A 13401-nucleotide genomic window follows, 5' to 3' on the forward strand; every position below is an offset into this window, starting at 1 on the left:
CGAATTAAAAAAAATAAAAATAATATCACAGTGATGATTTATTGTTAGCTATACATTTGTAGCTGCAAAATCATTTGGCGGATTTGATGCACTGTTATCAGCCACATTTTCAAATTTTATATATAAAGAGGAATTGTATTTATGAAGGAAGGACTTGATGCAGTATAATGATAAACCACAATTTCATCTTGCTTATAGGCACTGAGATGTTTCTATGCATTGTAATCTAGGTGGGATTTCTGAAATTCGTAATATACACGATAAAAATCCCAGAACGAACTACGATATAAAGTGTTGTTAATTTGAGTGCATCTTCCGTAAAATCTATTTTTCCCTAAATTTTTATTGTAAGATATTATAACATGAGTTTTTCAGTATTTATCAGTTTTTTTGTTATATAACACATCTTTTTATATATATTCCTTTATTTATCTATATTTTTATTGTATGAATCCGTAATTTTTTTTGTTTGAAAGTTATGTGATAGCATCGATTGTGCAATTTATATGTTCCTGGGAAAGGAAGTCGTAATCATTTTATAAAAATCTATTTTACCACCCGTTCGGAAAAATTCGAATGGAAGGTATTTTTCATAGAATTAATCTTGAGACAGTTTTTGTTGTTGTTGTTCCTAATTTCACTTGCCAATACCAGCAAGCCTGCATGGTGAAATCAAGGGAATTTATGGCAGATGACGTGTTTCTTCTGACTCTTTCAGTTGCGCCATTTATTGCCAATAATACGAATTCCGTCGCACATGCACGTCACTGCCCTTTTTTATAGGGTGGACCCATTAATTCATCTACAGATCGTAATTTCGAAATGAAACAGAGAATGATAAATCTCCAATTCAGTACCCCCAGAGGTATGATTTGTTATGGGAACATGGATGACTTTGTGACCTGTTATATTTAACATGCATCAGTCACCATATACTACATGGGGAATCTTCGGCTGGAGAGATGGAACTCGTGACCTCTTGTTCGTAGGCCCAACACCCTACCAACCAGGCTATCTCGGCCGGGACCATTTTCAAATTTAAGTAACATAAGCTTTTGTTTTCCGTTGTTTCGAAATAGAAATAATGAAATAGTATAGTAAAAGATTATAATTACGTTGATCCTAACTACCAGTGCAGAAAGTCAAGGAAAGTCAAAGCTTTTGTTTTCCATTAATTCAAAATGGAAATAATGAAATAGTATTGTGAAAGATTATAATTACGTTGATTCTTACTAACTACCAGTGCTGAAAGTCAAGGAAAGTCAAAACTTTTGTTTTCCATTGTTTCAAAATAGAAATAATGAAATAGTATAGTAAAAGATTATAATTGCGTTGATTCTTACTAACTACCAGTGCTGAAAGTCAAGGAAAGTCAAAGCTTTCGTTTTCCATTGCTTCAAAATAGTATAGTAAAAGATTGCAATTACGTTGATTCTTACTAACTACCAGTGCTGAAAGTCTAGGAAATTATGTTTGATTTCGATATAAATTCTTCAACAAATAAGAAACTGGAATCACGAAAATTAACATACATACATAGGGAGCAACGAGAATTATTTAATGGTGAGTTCGGACGTATAGCACTCATCTCTTAAGCACAATTCTGGTAATATCAATGATTAGAAATATTTATAAAAGGAAGAGTATATTTAGAATTTCTGAATAAGAAACATTTTTTTCCAATTACCCCCTGTGTTAACATCCGTCAATTCAGGCATTTACAGGGCGATTTTGTTGACCTCTCTTTCAGGGTACCATATTAGGTGGGCCAACATCGCTCCCACAGTGAGGACAGATGGTACAGTGAAGGAAAGAACACCCATGTCTTGCCCGGGATTCGAACCCAGAACCTTTCTGGTGCAAGAACAGTTCCCTGCCTCCTACACAGGCCGTACGGCTGAATAAGAAACAAACAAAAAATATTTAGATAATATTTAAGCATCTCAAAAGTGATTGAGTATATTTAAACATCTCAAAAGTGATTCAAAAGTAATCTCAAGGTGTTATTTTAATACTCCTAGCCACTTAAATGTTTAATTGCAAGACTCTTAATTTTTAGAAGACTGCGTCTCAACCATATAATAAGAAATAAACATACAACAAATAATAAACTACGTAAAATATAGATAATTGAAATGTATTAAACCTAACTCAAAACATAATTTAAATATCTTTTTGAATCATTATTTTTTACTATAGTCGGCAGAAACTTATTAAAAATTTTCAAAGAAAATGTGCAATTCAAATATTTGCTAAATTATTTCACTAGTTTTCAAATCGCACACAAAAATTTAATTATAATGTATTATACACATTTTATTGAAAATGAAAACTCTTCCATTCAGTAAGTTTTCTTTTTTTTTATGTTTATATATTATATCTTGTTTTTAAAAAAAGCACTAATGTCTAGGATTTAATATAAGTATTATGCATTTTTTTTAATTGAAAGCTAATAAAAGACACATTTAAATTCTTTTACTTTAAATATTTCATTAAGAAAATATTTAAGCTACGTGCTTGAATGCATTATTTTTATCAAGAACACAGATTAAGTATTTTATTTATCTATTCTGAAATGCATTTTTGTATATTCAAATCTATTTAATTAAGTGGTTTCATAAATTTCTTTAAATTCAAATATTTCAGTTCTTATTTAAATTTAAATATTTTAATTGTGTTTTATAAAATTTCTAGTGTAAAATAACGAATTTTTTCAAATGAATCAGCGTCACTGATATTTAGATGATTTTAAAATAAGCAGAGGTTCTGTAAAAATAATTTTACGGAAATAATAGATGCTTTCAGTAATTTTGAAAAATTAGTTTGTTTCCTATGGATTCTTTTCAAGGTGTATAATAGAACTGAAAAATTATAAACTATTTTAAAGTTGCATTATTTAAAGTTGTATTTGCAAATATCTGTTCAGCACAGAAGACGCTGCCAATTGCTAATATACCACAGAAGATATTCAATGACAATTTTAAACTCACAGTTTTATACGCGAATTGGTAAAAGTTGTAATGATATTAAATACTTAGTTAAAAATCGGTCAGTACAGGTGGTGCGGCGAAACCTTATCTGCACTGTAAGAAACCCTGGACTAAATTACCAGTGCTTAAGTTGCCGGTACTTTGTTACCGTAAGATTCATTTTTATCGGAAAATTTTATGGAATGAAAAATCTGATAGTCTGTAATTTTTAGAATAATAATTACCGTAAAATTGTTGAATCGCAGTATATAAATAAATATCGCAAAAATTACGATATTATATTTCACGACAAAATGGATCTTATGGTGATATACCCTATGTGCCGGAACTTTTTATCGTAATTTGATCAGGAATTTTTACAGTATAATGAGCAAAGACGCTTAGAAGAAAGTGATTCAATTTGCGTTATATGAAAGATTTTGAAATTAAGAAGTTTAAAAAACAACGAACGCTTTTTTTTTTCAATTTTTATTGAATTCGCTTTTGAAGAAATGTATAAGATTATCATTGTACGCAAATTTGAATAAACGATGCTTCTGTAAGAAATGATTTAAAGCATGATATTTCTTTAAAAGAGAAAAAAAAAATGTTTCTGCTGGTTCAAAAGCAAAAACTGGATACATGACTATGGTACAAACCTTTACATCATGCTATTTCCACAAAACTTAGAAACACGTTTAAATGCAATAACTTAGTTATATTATTCTAAAGACACCAAGAATAAAATAAATTACTAAAAACTACCGGAATATGGTAAAACTTACCATGTTTCTGGTCCTTTGAAAACACCGACAGCTTGGTAATTTTTATCGGAGCTCTTCGGTAATGATTTTGATAAAAATATGGTTTTATAACACGTGATGAAATTTGGTAAATGTGGTAAAAATTTGATAATTTTATCATGATACCTTAGAGAAGGACATAAAATACATTTATTCGATTAAATTTGCTATTTAGTTTCGTATTGTTTTACAAAATGTGGGGTAATGAAAACTATAATTTTTAAAACCAGAATTTCCAATGCAATCTGAGAAAAAAATCACCAAACAAATATTTTGAAAACCGTATATTTTGGATTTTGTTACCAAATAAATGTTTTTTTTTCTTACCAGAAATATTATTTTTAGCAAACTGTAGGTTAATTTCACCAGATTTTAACCAGGTTAATTTCACCAGTAGAATTAAATTTTTTAGATATTTTCACATTATTTGATTTAATAATTAATTCCAACCATTAATTTCCGGTGGAAATTCCTTATTCTTAATTTATCTTAATTATTTAATTTCTCTTAATGAGACAAATTAAATTATGATTTAATTTGTCTTACTCAAGTATTTCTATTTCTTTTCATCTACATTTCAAAAATAGAATATCGAAATCAATCTATTAAGTTTACAATTGTGGTGTTTTTTTCATTTAAATCACTGTATTTTAAAGTTCATTTATAGTTTTTTTAAGACCCATTGTTGACCATTAGAAACAATGGATTATTTTCAAAGCAACAATTTCATGCAAAATATTTATGCAAACTGAAAGGGAATTCTAATTGAATATTCGGAGGATCCATTATCAAAGCGGGATTAGAAAAATGATTCTGGCGAATATTGAATCAATAAAGTGATTTTGCTTCTATCTATTTCAGAAAGCTAATCTTGCTTATATAAATTCCTAAAATGAATAAGTTCCAGATATGAGCTCTTATCACTTATTTTAATAGGGAAAACCATCTTAATAAAAAAACATCCTCTTATTGATGATGTATATAATGTATAAGCTAAATACTAAGAGCCTAAGGATTAGTTCATAATTTTCGAAAACTTTCATCACACTACTTCGACATGCTACTTTGAAAGGGAATATTAAAATTTTATTCTTTTCACGACGATATTGCGGCTAATATTTTTTATATGATACAAGGTTAATAAGAGCCTTATTTTTAAAAAAAAAATTTTTTTTAACTAAATCCAGTAATAATTAAGTCTTAACAAATATAATCGATTTTATTTTTTTATCTCCACTTTTACGGTCATTATTTTGCCCATTTAAAATCGATTTTTCACAAAATATCTGGGGAGCTTAATCAGAAATTGTATGGTATTTCTGAATTAATATTTATATACGCGACAGTTTATCTAAGGGTAAAAAATACACTCCTGATTAGAATTTTTACATGGCACGGGTATGTCGGACAATATAACTTACGGGCTTGGCTTCACAAGACACTGAAATAAATTATACGTTAAAATTATATTTTTCAGTTTAGTAAGTTCAATCTATAAACATTATAAGCATTTATTGGTTCTGATCCATTGGTCACCTATTGATACAGTGTTTCCTAAGCACTGACTGTTTAAAATTTCCTGCACAATCGAACCTACTTTCAGCTAATATCGTAAAATTCTATATGCTAATAAATAGTTATAAAAAATGTTTCTTTGCATGGTATTATATTTGTATTAACGAATTTCACAATTTTGTGCAACAATTTTTCAACTCACTTAAAAATTGCTCGAGAAAATCTCTTACTTTTTTAAGGTATGATTGACATGAATCTCTCCTGACCAAACTATTGAGACCATATTTTCAAAAGTATGGTTACTCTTGCCCCATTTTTGAGGGATTGGATTATCCATTCGTCGGAAAAAGGTATGCTTATTCACAGAAGTATGCTATTGTGTCGAGTTTCGTAACGTAAAATGTTATCAGCACTAATTAATTTTAGTTATGTCTTAGTCTTACTTTTTGACCTTAAGTCTTGATTTTTAGTCTAAATTTTGAGTCGTAATTTTTAAAATTTTACCAGATTTAGTATAAAAATCCGGTCAGTGTTATTCAGGATGTTCAATTTTTTAGCGGAATGATTAGAACACAAATTTAATGTAATTTACGAGATTTTAGCAATGATTTTCTTATAAGAATGCACAATCGTATACTTCCCGATCTGCATTTGAAGAATACTATGCGTAATTAACTTGGTTTGTAATCAAAATATAAACCCAATACCATTGTTTTTATTTCCTTCAAAAGACGAGAGCTTCTAAAATGAATAAAAATATATTTCCCTTGTAATTTTTTTAATTGTAAGCTTTATTTCCTATTTAATTACGTTCTTTAAAATTGAAAAGATCTTTAGAAAAAACCATAAACTACGATCTGTATTACAAATTAATGTTTTTATTGCATTTTAACTTTTTTATAAGGTAAATAGTTTAATAATCATAGTTTATTCCTTATAAGTATATATTTAAATGAATATTTATGCAAGAAGCATTCATGAATATATTTATTTCATTTCAACTTACAAAGGCAATGGGAGTTTTTTATTAAGTATCCAAATAATATTCGTCATTACCTTTTTGATAAAAGTAATATTGTGTGCAATATTATGTACACCAGTCCTGCACAATTTAAAAGCCTAGAAACTAGAAAACTATGATACACACATTAAAGTGTGAAGAATGCAGTTGAAATACAAAAATATTAAATTTAAAATATGCTAAAATTATGATAAAAGTCATATTCATATTTCTTAAGAGAGAATATATTAATCATATTTAATTACTACTTCCTTTTAATGAAATAATCTTTATAAAAATTTCGACTCATAAAATAAATCCAAAGTAATTTTTTTGCATACTCTAATCACCAAACTTAAGTGCAGTTGCATTTATAGTGATCTGCTTAGAGTTTAAAATCCGATTAAAGTTGATCAAAAAAAGTGCGTAGTGAAATATATTGTACCTTGATTATTACAAAAAATTTTATTTTTTAAATTACTTTTAATACATTTTTGTGGACACTTTTAGAATGACAATGCAACACAGCTTAGCTGAATAACGCTTAACAGACAAATTATACTTATCATAAAAAATGAACCGAAAAATAGTTTTAAAAAAATTTTCAAACAAAATTTTTTTTTGGAATTTATCATTAATGATAAAGAATATGAGAATATATAAACCGAACAATAAAAGAATCAATAATTTTCGATTCCTTATTTTATGTAAGTAATATACAATCCACAAAATAACTATCAATGAAATAAAATCAAAGATAAATTTCTTTCAGTTGGTATTACTGTACTTTCATGAAGCCGTAAAATATAAAAATAAAGATTTTCAAACACGTGTAAATTTTTTTTTAATATTCATTGAGAAAAGATAAGAGGACATCGAAACGACAAAATAAAAGAAACAATTATTTTCAGTTCATAATTTTACCTACATAAAATTAAATTCACAAAGTAGCTAACAAATAAATAAACTCAGATATAATTTCCTTACATACTGAATTGGAGAACTCAAGTGAATTAGTTTATAGTTTATAAAAAATAAATGAAGAATCTCTTAAAGCTTAAATCAGCCTTAATAATAATGAACAATTTTATTATTACGTTACTTCCACAGAAAAGTATGGCACATACTGATTTTTACAAAACAGAAAACTTAAGAAGAAAAAAAAATCAGTCAACTTTTCAGCTGCCGCTATAAATTTCCGCGACATAAATTCCAAATACGTATACCAACTTTCCAGCATCACATAAATTCATAACCCAAATGAAATACCTCCTATCGCAGTTTAAATCATGCTGATGTATTTTAAAGATTCAAAAGTTGAAGCAGTCGAACTACTGCTTCACATTCATGGCCTAAAGACGGATAAACGGGCCATAAGCATAAAATCTCATTTTCTAGTCCGGAAGATATTGAAAGTCTAGGGGAAAAAGTTAGGGATTTCTTAGCGCACGAGTTATTAAAATTCCTTCCAAGTAAGTACATTTTATGAGTTTCAGATCGCAAAAGAAGGGGGAAAGGGAAAGAAGTAATACTCGAGAAATTTAAACGGTCCCTACGATTTAAAACCAAGATAAAAATAAATAAGTGCTTTAAATCACTTTTATAAATCTGTTCAAATATCTTTGTGCAATACTTCAATATTTTATGATTCATTTTGTCTCATGCGATATACCATGAGAAATCTAGATTTCATCTGATTTCTCTTCAGCTTTTATAAGAAACAATATCTCTAATATCCTGAAAACGCCCCATAACATTTTATTGATTTATATTTAGTTTAGAGCATTAATATATTTTTTAGCCCAGGCATGTAACAGCTGCTGAAGATATTCCACCATACTATATTCAAGATAAAAATCTGTTCATATATTTAGTTAAAATACATGAATGAATCCGTTCATATATTTATCCTACAAATCTGTAAATATAAGATAAAAATCTGTTCGTATATTTAGTTAAAATACTAAAATATAAAATATATTTGTTTAAAGAGGATGGATACGGAGAACATAAAAAAAAAATACAACTCCCAAAACTTATTTTATAAACAATAGTAAAAAATATTGTAGCAGATGCTAAAAATATCATAGAACACTAAATTTAAAAAAAAAAATAAAATTTAAAAATAAATATATTATAAATTATTATTAATACCTAACCACTCGCATCTAACCTCGATATCAATCTTCACGTATATAACCTCGTTTAAAGCAATATTTTACGTTTCGTTTTGCGCCACTGCGTATAGTGGGCTTATTCAAATCCGTATCCCTCCTCTTAACTTCTGAACGACTAAAGCAATCAAAGTTAAAGTGATGCCTAGGTATGGAAGAATGACTATATTTTTCGAGAGAAAACCCTTAACAGAGCCACTTTATCGAAAACGATGGAGTTAGAGCATACTTACATCATATAGCATGATATTGATTCCTTTAAAGAAAAAACATGATAACATTATGCCAGATTGTTCAGATGTCCGTCCCGGTGGCACGATTCCAAACCGTAATGTTCCCAATCCTTAAGACGGGGAATATGCAACTTTTTCCCTCTTTCTCGGGAATACGTGATTCTAAGCAATGACGTCAGAATAAAATTGTGCGTGCGCAACATGCCATGTACTGTCTTGTGACGCTGTGCTGTGGCGGGAATCTGCAAAGCTTTACAACCATTATTATTTGTTATTTTCCGTTGAAACTGGAGAACGCGAAACTGTGAATTAATAATGCAGTGAAGTAAGTAATTTATCATTTTCATTAAACTTTTGTTTGTGATTACAACTAATAAATTTCTAATATATTTTCTGTTTTAATTAATTGTTTTGCTATGACTGTTTATCTAATTAGTTTTTCCCTGCATTCATTGCTTAAATGTTACACGTGTCTGTAATGCAGTATTCAAAGGTTTGAATAATGCTGTGCTGTAATGTTTTTCTGTTATGTCCCCAAAACGTAAAGTTTTAAATTGCAATATGTAAATTTTTAGATAGCTTAATTTTGTTGTGCACATCCATGTGCAAATTGTTAAATTTAAGTTTATATGCTTAAGAAAAGAGATAAAACTACTAACAGGAAGAGAAGTTACTGTAGATATAGCACTAATGTAGGCTACATGAATAATTATATATATTAAAATTTAAATTGCTCTTATAAATTTTGTTCATGTCATTAATTTTGATATATATGGGAGTTTTGTTATAAAAACAAAAAAATTACTTCAGCAACTGATAAAACCAGTTGTTTTGGTTCAGAACTATGTTATTTAAACAGAAGACTGTTTTATTATTAATAATCAGAATAGAATGTTTATTATAATAAAATATATATATTTAAAAGAGCATTATTATTATTTAGCTTGCAATAATAAGCATTAAATCCTTTTTTTTTGTTTTGTTTACCTTTCAGATGCAGGTGGAGATGGAAGGAGCAATGGTTGGTTTTAGTCATAAGAGGTAATTAAATTATAAGTTTTTTTTCATTAATATTTAAAATGATTATTGCTTATCCCTCAAGTTATAAAATATCAGAATTTATTATTAAAAGTTTGTCATTCAGATATTTTTTTTACTTAGATAGTTTTTATTTAGTTTAAATTAACACGCCTAATGATTTCTTTAAAGTAAAATTTTTTTATGATATATAATATTTAATCATAAATTTCTAGGCTTTCCAACCTTAATAATTTATGTTATTTTAACATCTGTCAATATCTTTGGTTCCGAATGATATTTTTCCCCTTTTAAGATACTTATCATTGTTTTAGTCATAATGTTATCATTTTAATTTTTTGTGTTATTGTTAATGATTTCAGTATACTACTGGATGTATTGTTATTATGACCTAGATATTTATTTTTTTCACCTAGGTGTATTATTGTAGCTTATATCTTGGTTGTTATATTGTAGCTTATAACTTGGTTCCATGGTCTTGGCGACCAATAAGTATTTTCAGATATCTGATATTTCAGTATTTAGACCTCTGATTTTTCGGACGGTTCTATATCTGTTGATTTCAATACTATCCAGAGTTTATCAAGGAGATATAGCTTAAACCTACAGGGAGAAGTTTGCAAATTTTATACATTAAAATTAAGTTTCAAATATTTTTTTTCTTTTTAAATTATGAAATTAAGTTGTGCTTTAAAATTTACTATTTCTCTAATAAATATAAATCAGAAACTATACATATTCCCATAAGAATGTATAAGTAAAAAATATTTCAGTACTCTAAATTTTGTTAACAGATTATGATACAAATAAACTAGTAAAGATGATTTTGTAGTGAAGATGGAAGATAATATTATATGTATTAACATATATTAATGAAATGTGCATGCACATAGTAATTGTTTGTTCGTTATTGGAATAATTTATTTGTCTACTTTTAATTTATTAATTCTAATAAACAATTATGTATACCCAATAAAATCATTAAATTATGTAATCTGTACTTAGGAAATGTGTGTTAAAAGTTTTTTTCATATAATCAAATGCAAAAAGTATAATTAAGATACAAACTGATGTTTTTTTTTTTTTTAATTAAAGGATTTTTAATGAAAGGAATAAAGGATTTTTTTTAATTAAAGTCGAATTAATTTATTGTAAAATATAGTAGAATTATCTTGTGCTGTGAATGTTTAATATGTGCTTTTACATTCCAAGGAATGATTTGACATGCTTTTAGGAATTCCCTTTATTTGTGCGTTTATCTATAATTTAAAACAGGCTTTACATTTTCTGAAGCTTCATTTCCGTAATTTTATAATGCACATAAATGGAAGACTAAAATCTGAAATATCTATCTCTAAATCGTTCCTTATATTAATTCCTTTGTATATACATATATATATTTAGAATATTTCTGAAAAACTTTTTTTATTCCTGGGCAAGTTTTCTGTTGATTTAATTTACTTTTTATTATTGAAAAAGCCTAGATATTAAGCTAACCTTCTGACTTAAGGTTTTGTCGTAACCCCAACTATAGTTTTATCTAATACATAATTTGTAGAAAAATTTTCATCAAAAATTCAGTTGCTATGATGTTTTCAAAGTGATTTTATTTTTAAAATGTACTGTAATTTAAGTTGGTGCACGATTTTTGTTTCAGATTCTTGGAAAAAGTGTTGTGTAGAGTCTGAGATTTTCTTTGGAACTTTCTTCTATTATACAGCAGATACAAAGTTATTTTGTTCTAGGTATATATTATAGAGGGTTTTTATATCTGTCTTTTATACCATTTTGTGCTAAAAATGTTTTGCAAATGCTTTTAGAAATAAAAATTTATTTAATTGATTTCTCATTTTATTTTAATTCTTAAATAAACCCTACATTTATTTATTTATGGTATTTTACCAATTGCTGCAACTAACAATTACATTTGTATTCATAAATATGTGTAAAAAATCTGATTTTTTTTCTTGCAACCTTTTTTTCTTTCTCAATAGTTTTTTAAGTTAAACTGAATTTAGTAAACATTCAAATAAGCATATAAGAAATGAAATAGAATCTTGAGACATTTCTCAAATATTTAATTAATGAATTGAGTTAACATTGAAATAAACTTATAAAAAATAAATTAACACATGTTAAAATAAACAATAAAATAAAAAACATTAATAAAATAAATGATTAAAAAAGTAAAATAATTTCTTAAATATTTCAGCACAAGGACTGCAAGAATGGGTACTTTAATGCTCCCTATTTAATAAGTACATGAACAGAAATAAACAAATTGTTTAGGTTTGATATTCAAAATGGAAAGGTTTAATTTTCATATATATTAATGTAGACAAGTAGGCATATGGATATTACAGCTTAACCTAGTCTGGAGTAATTTAGTTAAAAAACTTTTTCTCTTAATTATACACGAGATAATACAGCTGTATTACAATAAATAAAAATGATAGGTTTGGTTGCGCAAAATTAATAATCTTACACTATTAACACTGAAGATTTGTGATTGAACTAGTAAATCTCAGTACATATACGCTATTTTCAAATAGTGATAAGATAACATCGATAAAGATTTATGTCAGAGATTTCTTAAGTGTGAAAATTATTGTTTTAGGAAGTAATTAGTAGTTTAATTAGGTTTAGTAATTTAAAATAAAATTGCTTATGAATATCTTTTTTAACTTGTAATTGATTCTTATGTTTTTAAAGGCGTCTCAAGAATGTCATTCAGTTAGGGAATGTGGAAATAAACATTTTTTGCTTATGAAGTTTATTCCTGTGAATACATTAAAATATTTTCTTAAACTATTACCATGATGGGAAATAAAAAACAGTGCGTTTTAAAAAAATTATCTGTATAAAGTAATCGACGTCAAAAGAGTGTAACCTTGCATTAAGTGTTGAATAGCATTAGTTGCTTCTGAAGTTTTTTTCCCCCATAAATAAATTAAAATAATATGTATCTCACTATAGGATATTTTAAAACTTCCAATTTGCTTTTTCATTTTTATGCACTAAAAAACTTGTCCCAATTTACTGGTATAAGTTTTTTATACTTAGGTTTGAAATATTTTGAATCATTCATTATGAGTGAGGGAATATAAAATGAGTTTCAAATTTCTTGCTCAATATGAAACCTATATAAAGACCAGAAACTTTGACCAATTTTGTTCATAGTCACAGCATGACAGGTATTAATATTAAACGGTAAAGGTTGAACGACAAAGCATTAAAATTTTTTGCATTTGTAACTGGTAAGAGTTGCGAGCGAGGGAATGATATTTCATAATGTTGAATTATTAATGAAAAATTTATTTCAAATAATACTTCAAACTTATACTAAGCTGAAATATAATCTTCAAAATATATTTTGAACAAATAACTCATTCATATATCTGGGGGGGAAAACTAATAGTCTACCATTTAAACTTTATAGCAGAGAGCTACCCAAATATCAGCAGAAAATAACCAAAAGACTGATTTAAAAATATTTAATATTTCCTTGTAATTAGAAGAATTTGTAGTATTTATTAAGATTTTTTTGGTTAGGATTGATATTAATTTATGTATTTAATTATCTCATTAGAAAGGAAATGGCTATAGAACATTACGGTTTTTTAAATTAAAATTTAAGTTGGAAAGAAACAAAAGTTTGTGAATCCATAA

At 27.0% G+C, this 13401-nt stretch overlaps 1 long non-coding RNA gene across 1 annotated transcript; it reads left to right on the top strand.

The window, feature by feature from the left end:
• The first annotated feature begins 8859 nt into the window (after positions 1-8859).
• Positions 8860-11574, top strand: LOC147806312 (uncharacterized). Its single transcript, XR_015435888.1, has 3 exons — positions 8860-9019; positions 9689-9735; positions 11390-11574. It is a non-coding gene; the product is annotated as an uncharacterized LOC147806312 (long non-coding RNA).
• The last annotated feature ends 1827 nt before the right edge of the window (positions 11575-13401 follow it).

The sequence above is a fragment of the Parasteatoda tepidariorum genome, chromosome 8 (assembly GCF_982258835.1).
Source record: "Parasteatoda tepidariorum strain Cologne lab strain chromosome 8, Ptep-v5.0, whole genome shotgun sequence".
NCBI lineage: Eukaryota > Metazoa > Arthropoda > Arachnida > Araneae > Theridiidae > Parasteatoda > Parasteatoda tepidariorum.